The following is a 23,775-nucleotide window of genomic DNA, read 5'->3' as shown; positions in this document are numbered from 1 at the left end:
CAGCAACCTTTTCTATTTAGTAGGGTGATATTCCTCTGACTCTGCGGTTTCAGCTGCGTCCTTATTCTTTTCCTGCTGACTCCAGGTGAAAGTAACACTTGCTCTGACGGCCAAATCCACAAAACTGCAAAAATGAGGATTTCAGGACTGTAATGAGTTCATTCCCAAATAGCAGAGTGTCAATATAGTTGTCCTTTTAGCTCATTGCTACCTTTTGCCTTGCCACAGGTGATGCGCGGAATTGAAGAATTTTGAACGCGTTGAGCGTAGGCCTCGCTGGCACCGTTGGGTAAACCTGAGGAGCTCTGCGGCAGTTAGTGCTACTGAGCGCCAATGAAGAGGAAAGCAGAAGAAATTCTAAGGCCTTGGAAGTTATTAATACTGAAAAAACCTTGTAAAATTATTTTTTTAAAAAAAGGGTTTCTGATTTCTCTACTGGCTACTTTTATACCCGTTGTGAAGTTTACTAAGTAACTCATTTCATTGATCTTTTAGAATAAAATTCACAAAGCCATTTAAAGAAACTGCTATGATAGCTTTTCCACATTTCCCTGATGAATATTTCACACTTTCATTAGATTTCTTCTGCTTCTATTTCTAGCGAGGGCATGCAACTCATTCCATATTTAAAGCCCGTTCTGTAGCATAGCTTCCAGCCAGGCAGTGGCCCTGTTTGAGACAACATGGCTTTGCTGGGAGCTGACCCTCTTTACTGAGTGGTACCGGGCTTTAAAGGAGGAGCATCTAAATGTGAGGAAGTATAGCCTAGGTGAGGCATTAAGAGTAAGAAACACCCCAATTTTTTATTTCTGGTTTTGTCACCTTCTGTGCAACTTGTCCACGTGGTTTGATCGCTATTTTTTTTTGTTTTCCTTCCTATTTAGATGGCAGGCGCTTTGGGGCAAGCTTGATTCTTATTACCTTATCAGATATTTCAATTGTATCAATGCCAATAGCTTTATGGGTCCAAGTGTCGCATGAGGGATAGGTGTGTTGAGCAGCTGCAGTGGTGGCGCGCCCCTTTCGGGGCAGAATAAGATGGGAATTGTAAAATGTGTTGTGTTTTACGTGCTGTATGCAGTAATTTACGCACGCGTGCCTGGAGACCAAATGGAATTGCTTTTTCTCTTGTATGAGGAAAAGCTCGAGGGAGGAGGATCTGGATATCAATCTGTAGAAGGGAAAATGCTGTTTCGCTCACACGTTAGTCTGGTACATCCAGCTTCCTCAGATTCCTCTGCAGAGCTGCTCCCCTAGCTCTTCCCCAGGTGGCCCTTGAACACGGGCGTTCCCCTTTTCTCTCGGCTGAAGGGGCTTTTTGCTTCTCTTTTTGTATATGCTTCCCAGCTGGCAAAATAAGACAGACTGTAGGATCCTTCAAGTTAATAGTCTTTTGGATACGTACAAAATATCCCTACCTGGGAGTCCTGATGTGGCTTCCTGCTTGTTCTTCCAGCAAGTCACATTAAATGATCTTGGTGTAGAATTAATGCCTGGCTATCCCAGTTAAGTTAAGCAGACTTCGGTTATGTTATATTTCCATATTCTGCACTAATACACAGTCACATCTCACTGGTCACAGTTACCTTACATTACTGCTGAGTTAGACGCATACATGAAGCAGGTTTCTTTGTAGCAGCACAAGAGAATTTAAAGAGTCATAACTTTATGCAACTTCTTGGTAAACTTTTGGATTCGTTCCTATCGGACTGTGGGGCTGCTGGAAGTCAAGAATAATACCGAATACTGCCCACGGGCCTGTGCAACATTGCTCTGACGCCTGCTTGGGTGACCTCTGCAGCCACTCTCCGGGCATCCGTGCAAGTATATAGCTACGTGTGTAGCTATTTTAATATATTCATGGGAAATGCTAATAATCAGTGAGAATTCAGTCCAACCCCATGGAATTAAGAAAGTGCTTGATTACTAAAGAGAAAGTTCCAGCTTATGTAAACTTACTTTATGCAGTGTGACTGCAAGTCTCACACGTTTCTTTTTTGTTAAGTCATGACATTTGGAATTAAACAGTCCAAGAGGGAGAGAGTATTTTCAGCATATAAGGAACTGTTGTCTGAGTGTGTTTCATACTCTTCCATTTAATGCTTTGCAGTTTCTTTAGTGGATTTTGTCATTGACTTTAATTGATATATTTTCATGAACTGTAATTTACCATTATAATTATGTTTTTCAAGTGCTTGGAAAATACAAAATGTTATATCAGTGTAAAATTATTACTGAGAGCAATGAAATTGACACTCGGTGGTGATTAATATTTATTGTAGAAATGCTTTCTTGCTAGCAATTGAACATAAGAGGGGAAACAGTGTGGAACTGAGGAGAGCTGGAGAGCTGTGGTCCTTGTCAGAAGGTGGGTTTCAGTGCTGTAGTTAGTTTTTGGCGCCTTTGTACTCATAGACAAAACTGTCGCACGCTTGCAGTCCCTGGAGAACTTCGAAGCCAACCTTTGTAACCATGTTAGCGGCCTGCACCTCTCACACAAGTTTTTGGGGTTCATAGTGAAAAGTAATGCGGACTTCCTTCAATACTGTTATTAAAACCGTATTTAGCCTAGAGGCATCAAGTGGAAAGTGAAGGTGCTAAAGACCAGGTACGGCTCGACATCAGACAGACTTAGCTAAAGGTAAAACTGTAACTTAACGTCTGTACAGGAAGATGCTGTAACAGGCTATTTCAAACTGGCTCCTAGAGTCTTGGATCAAGATCCTCCCAACATTTATCGTATTTAGTACTCAATAACAGAAGTCACAGATTTGGGTTTAGCATATGTAATTGTTCAAAATTTATATTATTATGTCTGATTATGCAAAAATATGCGTATGCAAAAATATATAATACACAAAATTTGACTGTCTGTCCATAGAATGAGATGTTTACTATGCATAGGAAACCTTGGAAAGAGCAGGCTTTTGGGGAAGGGGAGGTGAAACTGGCTGTTAAGAAGCGCTGAGGAAGTGTTTGATGTATGTTTGCTATCGGCAGATTAGGGTTCCCCTCTGCAGGTATGTTCATGGAAAATGCTTACCTCTTTTCTGTTCCTGGAGAAGAGTAAATAAACACAGATAAAGGGAAGTGTCTTAAGAACTGTTTGAAAACAAATTGCGGAAAGTGACTGTGCAGAAGAGTTAACTGTTTCTTAAACAGTCATTTATTTTGGTGACATTTCATGTTTTTTAAGCAGGAAAAGCAGCTAAACCACAGTCCTAGAAAGCCGTGAGCTTTATTTATGTATTTGTAAGCCTTTTAAAGTGTTCTTTCTTGAGACTGCATAATGAGTAAGATGCAGTTATGTTATGACCACGGCACAATTTTTATTCACAAATTAAATAGCAAGTGTGAAAAACACAGAAATCAAGAGGAAAAGAGTAAAAAATTGCAAACTAGGTGCTTATTTGTGCATCAGTAGCGAAGGAGAGTCATGCGTGGTGCTAGAACATGTATTTAATCCTGTGGCTGCTGCTTTCCAGGTTTGCTAAGCCCCGGTGTGGTGGCATGGAGCCAAATATGTCATTTTTTCACCACCTCATTGTTTCTCAATCAGTAGGGAATCCCCAGTTTATTTACTAAGAAAGGTCTCATCTTCCTTTTCAATTAATGCCAAAGGGGCGGAGTTGGAGCCGAGCAGAATGTGATGTTCTTTAACGTTGTATGTCCTCAAGGCTTTTAGTGTATGCATACATGTTAACTGATTTAATGTTTCTGTGAATTTTACCCAGAATGAACGTTTCATTTTGTGGCAATAATTATATAATGTTCTAAAAATCCATCATTTAAACCCGAAGCTGTCAACTGCACTATTTTCCATACAAATTCAGAAGTTAGTTTGTTATGTGGCGTACAAAGGCGGTTTTGTTTTAGACACAGTATGTCCTCTTAGCTGGAGAGGATGGTCTGCCAAGAAATAAAGGGAAAGATGCATGTGGTGCTGAGGAGGTGAGTGGGAGTCCTATAAAATGTGCATCTTTGTTACACTTGAGATTTTTTAACACAATCAAAAATAACTCTTCACTCGCTGTGGAGGGCAAGGACAGAGGGTGGGTTTCATTATTGCAAACCCAGATTCTGCGGCAAGCTAAGATTTTTGCACGTCAAAATACGGAAAGGTGTCTGTGCCGCGTTCCTCAAAAGCCGGGCGAAAAAGCGCTTTGTCTGGGAGTCGGGGTGTGGCATTTCGGCAGGAGTTGGAGGGTCAGGTCCGAGCCAGGGTGATGTGTAGAAATGCCCCGGTCCAGTGGAGGGCTCGGTCCGCCCGGGTCCGTGGAGCCCCGCGCTGTGCCCCGGCAGCACTGCTCTCCCCTGGGGACGGGATGCAGCAGGCCAGTTGCCGATTGGGACGCAAATCCCTTCTAGCAGGGACTGACGTGGTCCCTGGGAGTTCGAGTCCACAGTTTAATGACAGCTTATCTAAATGTCATTTGCATATGGTTCAAAAGTTAGTTCGTTATGCCGCATAAAAACATAGCTGTGTTTTGGAAACTGTGTGTCCTTTTAGCTGGAGAGGACGGTCTGCCGGGAACGGGCGCGGGAAACTGGGGAAAACTGCTGAAGTTTACCAGGGGGAACTGGAAAGTGGTGATAGGATATTACCTCCCGTCCGAATCCGTTTGATGCGCTGTGTCACCGTCGAGTCACGGTAATGATTTTGAGCCAATTCAGAAACAGCTTTCTTCTAAATCGACGTGGCAGGCTGGAACCAGAAGGAAGTGAACATTTTCAAGAGGAATTTCCATGAATGTGTCCATCTATATATATGATTTTAAACAGATCACCTTATCGAGTAAATTTCGAGAACCGTACTAGAACAAAAGTTACATTGATGGAAACTTTTTGATGGGAATAAAAGTTAAAATCTGATTAGTGAATTGATTCCTTAATTTGTCTGAATTTAATTAATTACTTCACTGCTGCAGACTCCTCGGATTAAGGCCAAGCTGCAAATGGAGTTGGTGTTGATAAGTCTCATCACCATCAACAGCATCATCTCCAGTTGGAAAGTGATAGTTATGGCACTAATATAAACAGTAAAACTGATCACACCACAACTTTGGATCCTGTCCGGCTCTTACTGAATTCTAGGGCAGCACTCCTGTTGGCTTCAGTAGCGGCAGGAACAGGTCCAACGGAATTATCTGACAAGAAGATTTTTCCTTAACTCTGTACTGGCTGAGCTATGTAGGCAAATTGTTAAAAAATCTGATACATAATCCAGAAGTCTTCACAGTTAGGCACTGTCTGCTGGTGATAACAATTTATTAGCAAGAGGATGTTCGCTCCTCCAGCTCTATCGTGAGAAATAATGCATGTTTCATGCAAGGTTTTGTCCTCAATTCTCTCTTTCCCTGATAGTCTTTGAAATTTATGACCTTAAGAACACACCTAATGTTGAATTACTCTGTTATTTATTCAAGTATTAGAGAATGTTAAGTACACTTTTTTTTTTTTTTACAGACCATAGTTTTTCAAAAGAGCGCTTAGAAGGGATTTTTAAACTTCAACTGTGTGTTACCATTAGCAGAGTTGCAGGCAAAAATACTATGGTTTTGCCTTTTTCATGTCAAGACTGGGAATGCAGGATGTTTTATATATCTTTGGAGCCTGTAACGGCATAAAAATGACTGTGAATGGTACCGCCTAGATTTCTAGTGTATATATTGAATATATTTCATACCACTGTTTCTTATGTCTAGTAAAACTTGCTTGTTTGGGTGTCATGGACTGCTCTGTGCAGAATGCTGTAAGTTAGCACATGCCAGGAAATTCACGGCCCCGTGCAAGGGTATGGGAGGCAAGTGAGCTGTGCTGCCTCCAGATGATACGAAATACTGTGTTTATAGCGGCTGCGTGCTGTGCCGTCCTGGCTGGTGCTGTGGAGAGGTATGTAAGGGTGTGGGTCACAAGTTTATGGCTCTCGCTCCCTGGCCCAGCAAAGGACCTGCGCACATAGTTGGGCAGAAATTATTTCTGGCTTTGGTTAGAACAGATTGCGTGCGGGGACCTATTTTGGCTAGCATACAAATAAACTTAATGTTGACTTTCCAAAGTATGTGTGCTCCCAATTGAAGTTGGATTTTACTTTTAAAAGTAAAGGTAGTAATGTCAGGCTTTTGATGAGGAACTTCATTTTGTCTGTCGTTTGACGCTATGTAATACAAAATTGATTTCATGTTATCTGTATACAGATAAATTATTTTTTCTGTGATACCAGGTAAAATGTCGGTTCTCATTCTACATCTACATCATTATTTCTTAGCACCGCATTATATCCTTTGCAGCAGAAACAAGTGAAAACTCTGGTAGGCTTCTCGAATAGGACAATTCTTCTGCCCTTTAGTTTTGTTTGCATTCATGTATGTGTGTGTAGGTTTTTACTTCAATTTGTCCTAGTTCTGGAAAAGACCTGAAAAAGATTTTTTGGGTTGTTTTGTTTTTTTTTTTTTTTTTTTGTTACTGACCCTAGAAGAGTGTATAAAAACAAAATATTCTCAAAACTTGGCAGCTGAAAAAAGCTTCTCCTTAAGCAGCCGAAATACTGATCTGTGATTTCCTGTGAGCTTGTGCCTGACTGCCCTACCCCTCCTACTGCCGTGTCCTTCCCCACAAAGATCCCCTCTACTTCTGTTCACAGCCGCCTTCTCCTCAGTACTCTTCAGCCTTCCTGTCTACCGTCGGTTGGGAAGAGATAGCAGGTAGACAAGATGATAAAACAGGTCTGTTTTCTTAGGAAACCTAGAAAAATGATGAACAGGCACTTTCTTATTTTGGACAAGAAGACTGATTAATATAATCAGCATCGTCAATCCCATTTGGCACTAGTTATTGCTTAAATATCATCAACAAAGCATACCGTAAATGAGCTTGTAAGAGGAAGCAATGTAGTCACGTTGTCATCATTTCACTGGAGGCTGTTGGTAGTCGGGAGATACGTTCGTCAGACCTTGCTTTTACTTCATCTGGACAGATCAGTTTGGCATGAGAATCAATTAACATTGTGTATTTCCAGTGTCCTTCCAGGTTGCAGTTCTGTTCTCTTTGTCGTTAAAACATGTGAATGTCTTTTTAATTTTAAGTTAGAAAGGTTTTCCTTAGTACTGAGAGTTGACGGTGGCAGTCAAAAGTGTATTTTAATGCGAAATTAAAAAAAGGTAACTGTACTTCGGTGACAGAAGAAATAGCCCTTCAGTACTGTTTACCTTTTTTTACTTCCATTAATTTTCTTCCTACAACTTGCTGCTACTAAGCACAAGGTTGTTTCTATATTAAAAATACAATTTTTAGATGAATGTAAAGGATGTGATGCAAACTATTAATAGGTTTAAGGAATTAATAAAAGCAAAATTCCACTTTGTGCTGTTTATCAGAATTAGGGTATGTTTGTGGTACTGTTGATATCTGGTATTTATTCTGCTCAAGCTAAAAAAAAACAGTGTGAGCTTTTTGCTAGAGGGTATTTCTTAAATTTTACTGTTACCATGGATAATGCAAGTTGACAGGATCTATAGTTGAGGGGCTAGTCATATGGAGTCTGCATCCAAGGGTTCTATTTTGGCAGGCAGAGGACAGGTTGGAAACACTTCAGCAGAACGATAACGTTCTGCTGCTTTCAGATACAGGTCCGTGCCAGGCGTGTACACAAACCCTCCGTACAGCCCGACGAGGCGCGGGTGTCTTAGAAGTACACTGTGAAAAAATGGTCATCGTAAAGGCAAACTGTATTCAAAGAGACATCAGATACTGGAGCAAAGACTTCTCCAGAAGCATCCTTTGAGGAACGCGCGTGTGTGCGCGTGTGTCAGTGCGCAAGTGGAGGAAAACTCTGGGTGGTGAAGGTGACTGATGGCAGTGTTTAATTTCAAGACCGTACACAAATGATTTCTAGGCTCTGTGAGCTGTTCTTGGCGTCTGATAGAGCGGAATAATGTTTGCACGTGGTTTAACTACATTTCCAGTCTGGCAAATCTATGTTAGAGATTTTTTTCTTGGTCTGCGCCTGAACATTGTTCTGCAACTGTTTGTGAACTTTCGTACGGGTGGGACGCTGAGCTGTAGCCAAGGACACCTGGTTTTCCCTTTTTAATCCTGGAATTAGCGCTAGTATGAGGAATTAAAGACTAGCCTCCAGTGGAGTTGGGAGCCTGTCAGGGAGAGCGTGGTGGAGAGGTTTGTGTATTGTATTGCCAAGAGCTCTTTGCCGCTTTGCCCCGTGGCGAGCAGGGCTTTGGGGTAGAGGGGCTGCACCATCAGCCTGTTGGCAGCTGGCTCAGCCAGATGCTGCCAGTGCCAAATGCCCTACTCCGGGCTCGAGTCGTTTAGATACAGATGAACTGAGCTTTCCGTTCCTGATTTCCAAACTGCCTTTCCTAAAACAGCACGGGCCTTCCCCACCCTGCTTTTCACCCTCAGAGTTTGGCTCGTTACCTAAATTTGCCCTTTGTTCTGCTTAAGTGATCTTGGAGATGACTGCAATGCAGCAAGGCAAGCCGAGTCCTAAAATGAGTTGCAGGTAACTGGCTAGGGAGTTCAGAATAGGGGAACTTAACACAAGAAGAGGGTGACTGTCAAGTATAATACGGAATAGAAAAGAAAGGGGAAAACAATTAGGAATATATTGATTTAAGAGAGAAAGTGCAAAGAGGAAAGCCAAAACTCACAGTGAAGCATCCAGCCAAATTTTTCCTGCTGGTGAAGCCAGCCCCCAGACAACATGGAGCCAGTAATTAGTCAGCTGCTAAATGGTAAAGTCTGTGTTTAGAAGGCTGAAGGAGAGAGCTCTACCTTCAAAATAATTTGGAAGCAGTGTTGCGAATAGTGTACCTGTGACTAAAAAATGTATCCTAGAGGATAATATCAGCATCCCTAGAAAACAGGGATTTCGGTTAGGATGGGCTTGGAACACAAGTGGATTTCTTAGCTGGTTTACACAAGTGGAAAATACCCCAACGTGCAGTACAGGCACAGGACCACAATTTGCAAGGAGTGTTATATTCTCTTAGTCTTCCTATCAGTGACATAGACCCGTCGGGAGAGGTGGTAGATACAGGCATGGCTTTGTGGACTGAAATTTTTTGGGGTATGTTGCTGTGCTGGTACTGATCTTACAGGTTTTTAAACTGCTTTTCTTTATTTTCTTGAGTGAGGAGACCCTATACTTGTGGAGTTTCTCCTGTCTGACTAATTTTAAGAACTGCATTAGACAGTGCGCTATGCCTGCACTTAAATAAAACATCAGCTAAATCTTTGTGCAATCTAATTGAGGAGAGGTTGGGGAAAGATTGCTGATTATTCTTTAATATCCTAATAAAACCTTTTGGCATAACTGTGGCTTCTAGTTTCACTCAATTAAGCGAACAAGTCCTGAGCATGCACAAAGACCTATGTTAAACTTGCAGATAGACCTGAGGAGAAATTAAAGGCAATGAAATGAGACTAGCTACTGCCAACAAGGAATTAAAACTGAAATATAATAAAACCCACAACCTGTCAGGCTTTTTTTTTTTTTTTGATTAGGTGTCCTAAATGGAGTAGTATCTGCTCCTTTTTTTCTTCTTCCCCTCCTGCCTCTCCTTGCAGTACTTTGGCTCAGTATTTCGTACGGATCATGGGCTGGGCACTTCTCTGCCTTCTGCACTTGCTCAAATTCTCCGTCTCCTGGGGAACAGGGAAAGATGTCGGCTCTGGGTGGCTGGAGGTGGTGAGGAGCCGGGAGGAGCAGGCAGGGGCTGGCGGCATGCTTCGGGGAGGAGGGGGCTGTTGTCTCTGACCAGGCTCTTCTGCTGGTGAAAGGTCCCACGCCAGGAGCTGGCTTGGCGGGTGCTCGCAGAGGGGACACTGCACAGCGAGTTGTCCCTCTGACATGGCCAGTGTCTCTGCGGATGCTGACCCCCTGCAGGGACTTGTCAACGCTCACCGTTGCCTGTAGAGATTCTGTATTCGGTTTTACGTCATTTCAAGAACATCGAGTCTCGCAGCTCCTGTCTCCCCACAGCTGTAGTAGCTCTTGGAATGTTGTGCCCCACTTCTGCATTTCTTCAACTGAAGTTACTGATTGCTCACTCCTGTTTTCTTCTGCAACAGAGCGGGTATGCTCACGCTCCTGGGCACAACGGGTGGCCCTTCAGATGTTGAAGTGCCTGCAAAGAAAAATAATTATCATTAATGAGCCCTGGGGGAAACGGGGGCGATGAATTTCTGCTGTGCTATTTCTGTACCCCAGTGCTTGCAAGGTTTGTAATTTCTGATCTGCGGTCTCTCCCATCTGTGAGTTTATCTGTCTGGGAGTAGCAGGTGACAAATAGAAAGTTTACAGCTGAGAACACCCAGGCGAGTTTTCTTTATTATTAAAGTTTAATGGCTGTAAATGGATGTGGAGTTTTACGTAGCCCTGGCCTAGTGAGGCTGGAGAAGGGCAAGGTGATTCCGAACAGACCATATGTCACCAGCTTGGGTTTCGTGATTGTTCCTGGGGTAGAGAGCACCTAAGAGGCAGTTTTACTGTTCCTGAGTAAATGAGATGCTGTTCTGTGTGCAGACAGCAGTTTCTTTAGCCTTTCCAGAGGAGATTTCTAAGTACTCTGAAGTAAGTGGCAGAAACAACAATGTGCAAGAACAATGTTTCCCTTAATATCTAACCTAATCAGTCGGCAAAAATTCCAGTTCTATAACTAAATTTCAAGTATTCAGTTTACAGGGAGACTTGGGAAAGTAGGGGAAGGCCCAGAGGAAAACTGATAAGAGGTTGTTATGAGTGCTTGTTTGACTAGTAACTACAAAGCCGTGTCTTCAGTGGTGAGGAGGGCAGTCCCTCCCAGAAGAACAAAAATGATCTGGTACAAGTTTTGTCATTGCAGATATGAATTTTGTGTGCTGAAGGGGAGATTAGCACAGCAGCCTACAGATCCTTAAGACATCTCCCAGGGGAAAAGGATTAACGAGGACTACACTGACATCTGATAGCTTTTGACTGTTGGATGTTGATAAACATTAATCATTGAAGAAGCTTCCATGAAAAAATGAAAGTTTTATTTTTACATAAACCTGTAAGATGCAAATCTATGAATATGGTAGTTTTATAAGCTGTGTAATGCTGTATTATTAATATAGCGTATTAGCATATAACTCATGTAGTGTATAACGTATAACAAATCCTAAATGATTTGTTATAGTGTGAAATTTTTGGTGTTTGTCTCATGCAAATGTTTTCCGTCCTAGGGAAACTGTGAAAAGCATAAAAGTGGAAATAGGGGGAGGGGAGGTGCACAGAGTGCTTTGTAAAGGGGAGAAGGCTACTGAGCAAATCCTTTCCTTACAGACAGTACTGCATTGCCACAATTCATTAAATGCCAAAGTGCGGGAGAACCAGGATTCTTCCTGGCTGTGAGTTTAGCCACCGAGCAGATTACTGTCTCTTTATACTAAAACTTGCATCAGCAATAACAAATATAATAGGAAGTGCTAAGTAGTTTCTAGCACCATGTCCTTTTTTTCTTTCATTTTTGAAGTGCAGTTTGGAGCGAGGAGAGGGAGCACAGGGCATCCCATCAATCTGGCGCTGAACAGGTCTTTGGAGTATTTTCCCTGAACGTTCAGTGGGACAATTTGTTGCTCGGGGTTTGCTTGGGACAGAAACACCACTGTCATTGTCGCAGCACAGGAACTTTCCCAAGGTTCTCTTTCTCCCGTTCCTCTAATAAAAAAGGCCTCTGGTGAAGAGCATCACTGGGGAAACCAGCTTCAGTGCTCAGAGCAAACAAGTCATCGGGCAAAGGCATGGAGTCTCGTGGTAGTGTTGCTTCATCTCTTTGACACACACCTCTGCTACGAGTCAGTGCCACATACATACAGGGAACAAGCTGGCCTCAGTCGGTGCTATAATCATTCCCTTGCTGCCACGGTCAAAATTACAGTGTCTGAAGAATTCTTTCCAGATACTCATCAAAATGTGAGTGTGTTCTTGCCACTAGCAGCAAATCCCAGTCACACCCTCTGTGCGGCCGAGAAAGAGTTACTCAACAGTCTGAAGCCAGAAAGTACACGCAGATGTCTGGAGCGGTGTGCGAAAAAGGTAGAACAGCAGGAGAAGAAGTGCCATTGAGCGTCTCGGTGGAAGACATGGCTCGTAGGACGGAGGAGTAGGAAGCTGTGGGATTGCCCCTGGACTGTCTGAGCCCGCTGTTCGTCACTCGCGGGGATGTGGCAGCGAATGTAGACCAGGACTGGTGGATTGGGGCTGCGTTTGCCTCATGAGAGAACATATAGATAGAGAAGTCAAAAGGGGAAGAGGCGCGGCGGAGTCTGTGGAAACCTGGCAGCGTCGATGTGTCTTCACGCTGAGAGCACTGCAGGGTGGGAACTTGTTTACCCATAAAGCCGCTCAGACCAACTCGCGTGTAGGTGCCATGGAGCACTGCTGCTGCCGTTTGGGAGAAGCAGCAGCCTCTCCAGATTTCCCTCCCTTCTCCAGGCAAACTGCTTTGCCAGCCTTTCCTCGGCCCACCCACTGCGCTGCCATCCCTTACGGGATCCGGTCACTTCCCCACTTCTCTCTAACCTGCTTTTGCTGTTATGAGAATTCTGTTGATTAATCATTTGGGGACATTTGGGGAGAAAATGGGAATAGTGTCCTGATCTTGAACTCCTGCTCGCATATCTATATTAATAAGTCATGGATAAATAGATGTTGAGTACTTCAATTAGGCATCCTTCCCTTTCCTACCACCTTCTGTTTCTCTTCAGGTTTTAATCTCTGTGGGTTAGAAAATGCCAGCAGACTATGGGGATTGCCAGAAACTAATAATAATTAAAATTCCTTGCTATAAAAAGCAGCGTACTCTGAGCTGAAAGCATTAGAATACTTTCCAAGAATTCCAGCATATTAAATTCTGCTGTGACATTTGACTTATAGCATGGTAACTTTTTTTTCTGCTTCAGCACAGTGTAATGACAGTAAGTCCCAGTTTTGTAAATAAGTTCCCACACAAATTCTTCATGACATCGCGTGTGGGAGTTCACATAATCAAAAAGGAATGTTCCCCTCTTCTTAATGTTTCTTTACAAACCTGTCTCCATCATTTAAACCAATGTAAACATTTGTTTTTTAAAGACAGGTGTCTACCTACCTGAGCTACTAGATCTGTGCTTGTTCACCTCTCTGCTGTATTCTTAATTGAACTCATTGATAAGCAGATTAAAAAAAAAAAAAAGGAAACCCTTTTGTAATATTCAACAGCATAATCCACTTGCTGCAGTCGATCGGACTGGCTAATTCAGGGTGCTTTGGTGGCAACTGCAACCTCAGAACTGGCTGAACTAGTTACATAGGGATTCCCCAAGCGGTGTGTTGACATAAAAGCAGCACAGCGGCCTTCATCCCCGGGCTCTGGGTGAGGTTCAGATCACAGATGTGGAAAGGAGGAAGGAGGACTTCGGCTCAGGTCTGTACTCTGTTGGATCCTGAGAAACTCCATTAAGGTCCTTACCAATGTAGTTAATTTAAGTTGGGCTGATCTGTTTCTGAATGATGCTGGAGACTAAACTTCAGGGGCAAAATGGGTAATTTAAATCCCCTTTCCCCGCCATCACTGATGTGTTGAAGCTAAACCTGTACTGTAGCTATGAATTTATTTTTATGTGCCAGGGCTCTGTAAGCAAAATCTGCACCACTGAACTAATACAAGAGTAACTCTTTTTAGTTTATAGCTCATGTACAGGGCAAGAAATCTATCCCTTTTTAGTGATCTGTGTTTGGTTGATGAGCACTTGTTTTATATTTGTAAAAAATTGATGTTACTTTGACATTAGCTTCACGAAAGGAGAGCTGTGTTGGAATGAAGACATTCTGTCTGTGAGGTGGTTCCCTCCTCAGGGCTGGCGTTCCGCTCCGAAACCGCCCACCTCCATCCCAGAGCCCCGGCTCTGGCCCAACGGGAACCGTCAGGCGCTCGCATGCCAGTGCGTTTCCGGAGCAGGATCAAGCGCTCTGCTGTCTGACTGTTGCTCTTGCACCATGGCACAGTGGAGATGGGTCAGACCTGTTAAAGGCAACATATTGCCAATTTGGATTTGAATTATAAGCGGATGATCGGTTACTGTCTTAGCGGTGTCAGGCACTCACATTCGGTTTCTGTGTGGTAGACAGGTCCACCTGCACTCTGAAGCAGTTTTGTTATGGTCGCTCAGAAACATGTTTTAGTAAGTTTTAATAAGTTCCTTCTGAGATGGAAGTACAACATTGCTGCTGCTGAGATTGATCTGGGCTACACACGCAGCTGGAGCTGGAAGGAGTGGGGAGCACTGCAGGTATCTCTTTGCATGCGTAGGATACCGACCCCTGAAACGCTAGCACCTGAGCTTCCTTCTTAGGAGGCTAAAGAAAAATTGAATTACGAAGCTTTGCATTGAAACGAGATATGTTTAGAAGCAAACAGGAAATGTTTAAGGAAAATAGGTATTCCATGTGTCCTGAATGCTTAGTTGTGGTACCAGTGGGAACTTTTTTTTTTTAATTTTTTGTTGTGGGGAATTCTGCATAACACATTGAATACTTTAACATTAAAAGCTGGTGGGATCTCATTCTTCAACCCATTTTCTCTTAGCAGCAAAAGCCACACAGTTTTCTCTGTATTCCTTGATATTTTTCAACCCATGTCTCTTGTTATTAATTTTTTTAAAGTTATTTTATTACATCCTGTCATAAGAAAAGACAAAAATAAAGTGTATATCTATTCGGCCAAACAGAAGGAGAAAGAGAATGGAAAACAAAGACAGAAGGGTCATTCACAGCAATTAGACACCTCTTTCTCCAGTAACAAAGTAATTGCCAATTATACAAGTGAATTCAGATCAATGGTAGCAATATTTTCAGAGCCTTGACCACACCACAAAATAACCTTTTATTTTCTGTGGGCACATCCTTTGTAATTTTGTTGTGTTTTAGATTGTCCTATTTGATGGAAGTTCTGACATTTTCATGTGCTAGCTAACACATCGGTGTTTGTTCCGCTTTTCTACTTTTTCTGGGTGCGTATATGCTCTGTATAAAATTAAAAATAGGAGGCATGCTAACGTTTCTTTTGTATTGTCTGTTCAGTTTTGAGTACTGCACAGCGCGCTATAAGGTGCTGTGACATATCAGTTACTTATAAATGACTTATGTGGTTCTGGTATTACAGTAGGAGTCATGTGGAAAATGCCATGACCATCTGCAGAGTGGCAACCTGGAAAGACTGTAATACCGTGTCCAGCATCCATTCCTTCCACATGGCACTGAAATCAGTCTGAAGAACAGCACTGTTTGGCTATAAAACGATTGAGGCTGATGATACAAATAGATATTAAGAGTGTCTCCTGTGTACATCTGAAAGCATCAGTGCAGTACCGCATCAATGTCTTGTATGAGCTGTTTCAGATGTAGAAACATTGAAAATATTAGTATTATTCTAAGGAGAATAACAGGATGGTCACAAACAAGCTGAAGTTACAGTGGACCGGGCAGCAGCTGGATAGTTTGTAGACAGCAGGGTAGTCCTGAGCAGCAGATGTGCAGGAGGACGTGGAAGCCCGGCATTCGCGATGCCAGGCCCCGTGGCCAGCCTGCTCCTCCAGCGCTTTTCCAGCTCCTCAGCCTCGTTGCTGGTTTAGCTTACATATAGAGTTTTATTTTTTGGGTTACGAGTCTAATTTTTATAGCTCTTTTTGCTTCTGACAGTCAGTGAAAGACATAGAATCATAGAGTTGCTGAGGTTGGAAGGGACCTTTAAGATCATCAGGTCCAACCATTAACCTACCCTGACAAAACCACTTCTAAACCATGTCCCTAAGTACCACATCTCCCCTTTTTTTAAACACCTCCAGGGATGGCGAATCCACCACCTCCCTGGGCAGCCTATTCCAATGGTTAATAACCCTTTCAGTGAAAATTTTTTTCCTAATATCCGATCTAAACCTCCCCTGACATAACTTGAACCCATTTCCTCTCGTCCTATCGCTTGTCACCAGGGAGAAGAGGTCAGCCCCCACCTCTCTGCAGCCTCCTTTCAGGTAGTTGTAGAGTGTGATAAGGTCTCCCCTCAGCCTCCTCTTCTCCAGGCTGAACACCCCCAGTTCCCTCAGTCGTTCCTCATAAGACTTGTCCTCCAGACCTCTCACCAGCTTTGTAGCCTTTTGTAGGCCCATCGCCCAGCTCTGAGCCTTGGGACGGACAGTACCAGAGCCCAGCAAAGAGGCACAGATGGGACACACATGCACAGAAAGGTGGGGGGAAACCTTATGTCTTGGTGTCCTTGGTCTCCATCTGCACGTTCTCCAAAATCATCTTGCAGGTGGTGGAGCAGCCCTCGAGGGTGGAGTGGATGCTGATGGCTTTTTCTGCAGCTCCTGCATTTTCTTTCTGGTGCACATCAAACTTGGACATTGTCTTAGTGAGGGGTAAAGGTTGATTCTATTTTTCCCTTAGCTCAAGGGGGAGCCTGGCGTCCTCCTGTCCTCCTGCCTGCTGCAGGGACATGCAGAATTCCAGAGGACTCGCGAGAGTCCAGGAGAGAATTCCCATGCTATGCTTGATGTGAGGAGGCCTGTGTTTTTCCCACTCCAGCTCCCATCGTAGGAGGTCCGCTGGGGATATGACGAAGTATGCTTGTAGCATTCTGCTCATTTTCAGAAGGAACTGCCGTGACCCGAGGCGTGGACAGTAGTCAGGCAATGCAGATAGGACTTCAAGTCACTTTTGCCTTCCCCTGGGCTGCACCTTCCAGAAGAAATGAAGTGCAGTATCTGCCCAAGGACATACGGACGAATAAAAACTTAATTTTAGTTATTCAGGGTCACCTGGGGAGCGAGGGGCTGGAACGGAAGGACAGCTTTGAAATTCTTTGATTCTACTCCTGCAGTCGGTGAACAAACTCCACTGATTCTTCCACAGAGCTGCTGTAATGCTCTCCTTGTTAGTACGCTGCATAAATAACCAGCTGCTGCCTCTTGCCTTTATTTCCAGCTGCTCGCTCCTTTAAAAGACAACTAAAAATGAGATAAATAGCATCCTGATAGCTTTCTCCTTTCGGATAACTGCTGTGGTTACTGTGCTGCGGCAGACTGGGAAGAGGGACTCTGGCAAGAGACGGGACGCCTGGCTCAGAGCAGTATGAGGAAAGAGATATAGATATGGGGTGGTGGCGTGACTCTGTGATGCTGAACTCATTTCCATCAGGATCTTACTGCGTGTGAGGTGCTGGTAGCTGTGTGTAAGGAATGACAGAACCCATTCCTCTGAAAAAGCGCAGGGACCCCTGGCTTAGAATAGAATTCATTTTCAAATGGAGGCCTTCCCAAAATATCATTGTTTTGCGCTGGGATTATTGCCAAAAATATGTTTTTGTGACATTTCATAAACGTACCTGCATCCTTAGATAACGTTATTTTTGTTGTTGCTCAAAACTGTTGGCAAGAAGAAACAGAAAGAGGTATAAACTCTATCAAAGTAAGTGCAGGCAGTTACCTGGCAAGACAAAGTGAAAGTGACAGAGATGGTGAAAGAAAAGCGGGATTTGAAACGCAGCAAAAGTTACTGTCTTGCAAAATTCAGTCCAGCATGTGAGTTTGCTGCAGTTGAGAAATGTGATCGAAATGCTCATCTTGAGGTTCGGGTGAGGAGAAGTTTCCAGGCGCAGCGCACAGTGAGGCAGCGAGTGAGTAGGCTAAAGGCGGTCGAGAGCTGGAGATATTGCGGCAGCAGCACCGATGAGAGAGCGGCTCCTGTCCGGGGTCAGGAGAAACATCAGGGAGACCACGGCTGAGGGTGGACTGAGCAGAGGAGGACATCCGTGTCTGGAATCAAAGATGCAAAGTGAAGGATGTCAATGAAGGGTTATCAAGACGTTTCAAATTCAGTTTGGAGATAGATAAGAAAATCGTGAATGCAGCAAAGACATGTTTACTGTAATAAATAGCATTTATGTGACACATCCATCACGAGATCTTGAAGTGGTTTGCAAAGGCACTTACATAATTTATTTTTACTTTATAGGTGATCAAACTGAGCAAATTCAGTGACTTGAGCAGTTACACAGAAAGTCAGTAGTGCAGCCAAAGCACTGATATAGAGCCGCTGCGTACGGTAGTGTAACTGTAAAGATGCTAGAATGTGCTCTTTTGTGGAAGGTGGCTGCTCGTCTCACCGCTGACGTTTCTGTGTAACTGAACCACCAACGTGCCACACTGCTGTATTATCATCCCTGCGTTACTGGTGTTCAGAGCATCACAAAACTACATCTAAGCATTGGAAAGCGGTGTCAAATGTTTATCAAGAGAGCTTGCAATTTCTCTTCGCATTTTGTCTGCATTTCACAGCATATTATAAGTGGCACGTCAGTAAAAAATAGATTCAGTCTTGCCAGCAACAGAAAGCAAAGGAAGCGGCGGTAGTTGGCTCCCAGCAATGTTCTCTTGAGAACAAGTCTGAACTGAGGCAGCTTTAGGGCTCTTTAGTTAAATTAGAGTTTTCCTTCAGTCCTCTACATGATGGGGTTGTTCTTTTAAGGACACCACCATTTTGGAAACCTCCAAAGAAGATGAAATACCGTCTTAGGAAACAGGTGTCTTGTTGCACTGCCTGGGTTATAGTAGATACTAGATCACGGTTCACTGAGAAAATACCTCTCAGTACCACACGAAAGGCAGCAGAAACATTCTGTAACGCTAGAGGAAAACTATCCTAGCTGCTAAGTTTTTATCTTTAAGGCAGAAAAATCTTGGGGGGCATCACAAAGAGCCACAGATACCTTAAAAGGAACAAAGGACGGTCGTGGCCGTCCCCGTTACCGGCGTTCCGAGGCAAAGCTGGAAGGTGCTGCGCAGCTCAGTCTTCTCTGCTGCCCACTGTGTCACAGCACTGCAGGGAGCTGAGTTTACGTGGTTATTTCAGTTGTTTGAGGCATTTTCCAGAAAACTTGTCTTGTTGCCCATATTTTGTTCTAAGTTATCTGCCACTTTGATTACTGTACTGGATTCAATTTGATCTGTGGATGAAGTTTACGTAGATGAACGTAGACCTGGGTACATTCCAGTCCCCAAAACAGCTGTTTCTTACCTTCCAGCCCCTCATTTTAGCATCACCTTTTTGCTGATTCTCCTGTATTCCCTAGTCATCGTATCTCTGAGATGTGCGGTGGCTTCGTTGTAGTCGTTGCCATGACACCAGAATGGCGTAACAGTGCTTCCTCCACATGGCTGTTCACCACTGGAAATGGTGCTGATTGTCCTGGATGAACTGGATCAGAGGATGAACAGATAGTCATCGAAATTATGAAGTCGGGTGTCATGATTTATTGCTGTCCAGCAGTGCTCAGTCCCACAATCCTTGGTGCTATAGGGTCTCAAACGTGCTGTGCAGGGGAGATCAACAGATCTCTGAGCAGGAGGATGTGGACTTAACTGGAAAGGCTCTGGTGTGGAGTGGCCACGGCAAAAAGAAGCAAGAGTGGTTTAATCATGGGATAGTCACAGCATGGTGACTCACTGATCATGGGTAGATTGCTGCACTCGCATATTCAGAACCCACCAGAGGCTTTAAGTGTGGACAGGCTTTGGCAAGAAGCTGAAAAGTGCAAAAATGTTTGTGCAAACAGAGAGTCCTTTTTTCTCTAGCTATCAAAAGCGCTGTCTCCTTGTATGCCTGATCATGAGGATGGCAGTACTCTCCCTGTTTTGCTCAAAGCTGTAAGCAACCTTCAGTAATGTGGATAGTCAGAAAATATGCCAGACTTATGTAGTGGCCCTTAAGGAAAATTACTCACTGGAGCCATTTATACCAGCTTATATTTGCAAGGAACAGAAAAAGATATTTTTGGTCTAGTATTAGGGATCTTAAATCTGTAAAAGCAAAAATACTGAAAGTGTTTATGTTTGCGTGTTGAATGGTGCTTAAAGGATACAAAATATCAGCAGCAATCTGCTGGAAAACCTAGGTATAGATAAGGTGGAAGTAAAAACAATTGCATCTTAGTTGATCATTTTCTAGCTTCTCTTTCGGTTCCTGACTCCAGCAGTCATTTTACTAAATTTTGTTCGTAATTTTTTTTTTTTCACATTAGCTTTTAATGACAGGAGAAATTCTCATATAGGGGTGTGCAGAGCTGACCTGCTTTTTATAACTCTTACAGTATCTCTTCGAGAAAGGAATAAGGAAAAAAAATGTAAAAGCACACTCTGCCAAATGGCAGTAATGTCTCCTGTCAGACAGCAGAAAGGGGGGGGGGGGGGAGGTATAACAAAGCTCACTGCTATTACTTAAGAAGCCTGAAAAAGTGACCTCCACCGGAGGTGGAAAATACTTTAGGCAGATAGTTAGGGAGGTTGAAAATGTGCAGAACCTAGAATTAGTGTTCTGTTGTAAAAACAAGCCAATATAGAGGTGCAAACCCTGAGAAATTCTAATTTTCACTAGGAAGAAGCAGTAACGATAGGACTGTGGAATAATTCAGGTTAGAAGGGTCCTATGGAGGGCTCCAGCCCCCTCCCGGAGCAGGGCCAGCCCTGAGGCCAGACCCGGTTGCTCAGGGCTGGAGTCAGTCTGATCTTGAAAACCTCCAAGGGTAGAAGGAGAAATGGAGGTGATAATACGAAGAAATTAAAAATCAGTTTGTACTTTGCAGTGTAACGTAGCTTTCAAAAAAGCCCAGGCTGCACTGCATCTGCAAAAACTTCATGCTGTAGAAGAAAGTGACAACAGGACAACCTGTCCAATCCCTATACTTTGGTGGTACATAATAAGCTATAATTCTCGGCCTTGCTGAAGTAGCAGGCGCTTTGAGACACTCAGTCAGGAGAGAAGAAACGAAATTAAAATTTCAACAAATATGCAAGTTGCATGAGTTTTTAAGAACGGCTACCAATATTTGGCTTAATTTTGTCCTTTTCAATGACAATTTTTTCAGCTGTACTGCGCATTTATGTACCACCGGATAATTTCTAAAGCGCCTAAAAAACGTCTTCAAGTTATTAATTTGGCCATATAGCCCCCATTGATGTTTGACTGATGTAGAGAGAAGTGAAGTGCTTAACCCGGGGTCACGGAGCGTGCCTGTGGCAGATGGGTGGTCAGACCCAGGTGTTTGTGCCGGCTCTGGCTCAGCGGTCCCCTCCACCAGGAGGAGGTGACAGCACTGAGGTCATACAGGAGAGTCCTCTGTCAACAATCCATACTTGCTTCTAAAAAGGTCCCAGAAAAAGCTTGAAAAAGGAATGTTGAAAAGCAGTATGCTTCGTGCTATGTGTTTTACACTTTTTTTTCCTTCCGATATATATAACGTAGCAAGAATGAAGAGCCTGGTAAATGACCTCCATATGAAGAGACCCAAAAACTAGAAAAGAGAAATGAAAAAGACTGGCTTTGAGGCTGTTTACAGAGCTGGAGGGATGAGAGGCTAACGCAGGCCAGAATTTAACATCTGTATCCTGCTGCTGCTAAAACATGGGTGTAGTCACAGTTGTTTGCCCTTTCACTGCAAAGTGGAGGTTAATAAACATCCCTGACAATAGAAGCAGGTATGATTTAATCACAGCTGTTGCCACAGACAGGACTGTGCCAGTTATGCTTGCATGGCATTTATATTTACAGAAACAGGTTTGTTCAGAAGAAAATTACCTGTCTGTGAATCTGTGCTTACATCAAAGTATGTCTATTAAGTACTTCTTCCATATAGCAAAGAATGGAAATGGAAAGGTAACATCGCTAATTAAGTATTTGTTTAAAATATTGAAATAAATGTTAAAAATAGAAAAAAAAAATCAATTTCTGGAGGATCTTTTTATTAAATATGTTTTCATAATCAGTACTGACTTCCCCGGAGAGGAGAAAGGGCAGAGGACGGTTTCCACGATAACTATCAGATTGCTTATGAAGGTTACTACAATATTTGTCTTGCCCGTTCCCTGCTTTGCTATGCATTCAGAAACAAATTTCTGTGTTTTCAAGAGCTGTTCAAGTATAATTAGAGGCTCAAAATGAGTTGAAATCTCAGCTGGCGGCCTAGCGATTTGTTTTCGTGTGGCAAGTGATTCGAGATTTATAGACGCACAACTCTGATGGAGTAAGGGAATACCCTCAACCCAAGTACTCTGTTATACCCCTGGTTTTATGCAAGATATAATGCACTCGGTGTCCAGCTGCGTGCTGTCTTCTGCCCCTTGGCAGGGCAGAATCTTCGTGGCTGCCGTGCTCCGTCTCTCCGAGGCAAAGACCACAACGTACTTGTCATAATGTCGCGTAATGGTGCGTTTGTTTCATTTGCCATGCATTGCAGCGACAGGCTCATTTCTCAAAACAGGAGCGGTGCGGGGTGTCAGGCTGCCCTGCAGTCGCAGGGAGGTTTCGGTGGCAGGAGCGCTGCCGATGGAGCAGCCCCCGCTCCCCGCGCCCCCATCCCAGCCCTCTCCGGGGAGCTCCGGGAGACCCTGGGCAGGGGTGGGAGCTGCCTCCCCCCACCCAGCCCAGGCTGCGGGCCAGCTGCAGCACTGCCACCCTCTCCCTTCCCCACTGCCACCCTCTTCTCTCCCTCTCCCTCCCCGGTGGCGGGACCGGGCGTTTAAGGGGGTTATGCACATGCTGCAGAAACAAAGACATGACTCCCAAACAACTTCACGTGCCTGACTTTCTAGAGCATCTCTGTTTCCTTATATTCAAAGAGCCTTTTAATAAAGGAGTGCATATGGTGGCTTAATTCATTTCAGTTTCAAATACAAGAACCTTCTCTTTAAAAACAGAGAACACGCTGGTGCTGTAGAATACTATTTTTCGTACCGTCTAATGAATACTGGTAAAGCAGATTGTACCCAGGTGTGCTCCCCACTGAGACCGCTCCTTCCTCTGTCCCCGACTGCCCCGCAGTACTGTATTGGCGGAGCCCTGGCCGTCGTCACTGTCGACACACATTTTTGGACGGGGAGCTGGGGGAGCGTCATGTAAGCTCTGTATTTGCCTTTTCAGTGCAGGCAGAAAGACAGAAAAGAGTCGTTTTAATTAAAAATCAAGACGTTTATTTGCATATGTAAGACATACATTTGGGAGACCTCAGTCAACTTAGCCTTGAGACCACTGGAATTATTTTTGCAGTGGCATGAAGAAGGCTATGATGTAGATGTCCTTCAGTTACACAATCTAATCTGTTGTCTTAGAAACAAAATAGTATTTTTTAAACGGAATATGATACATAATGAAATTTTAATTTAAGAAGTTATAATTCAAATAACAATGTTCACGTGCTCCTCATCCAGCTGGAGTCGTGACATTAAGTCACGTCTCGGTAAGGTGTCATTACTTGCGTTGTAGCATTCTCACGTCCTGACCCAGTGAGGTGTTCTGAAGACACGTTCCCCTCGCAGCTCCCTGCCGCTCTCTCGCCGGGTGTGCAGGATGGGGCTTGCGCTGCCGGAGGGATGGAGGCGTCCCTGCTCACGCCCTTGGCCTCGGGCCCTTCATGACCATGCGTGGGTACAGCTGACCCTGCATAGATGTGAGCAAAGATTTTGCAAAGCTCAGAATTTGTTGGGTTTAATATAATGAGGGCAACAACGGCTACATTATGCCGTGCCTTTGCAGATGTAGTAAATATTGTACATGATTTGTAATCCTTGTTGAATATGCTTATGTAGGTAGAGATTATTTCCCTGATTTCCCCAAATGATCTAAGCGTTCAGTGATTACCCCTCTAATTTATTTCTGTGCCAAGAATAACAAGCGGGTTAACTGCTCGTGATGCGGCTCTGGCCGGG

Source organism: Vanellus vanellus, assembly GCF_965231255.1.
Source record: "Vanellus vanellus genome assembly, chromosome: 11".
In the NCBI taxonomy this organism is placed as follows: Eukaryota; Metazoa; Chordata; class Aves; order Charadriiformes; family Charadriidae; genus Vanellus; species Vanellus vanellus.
This window is presented reverse-complemented; position numbering follows the sequence as displayed.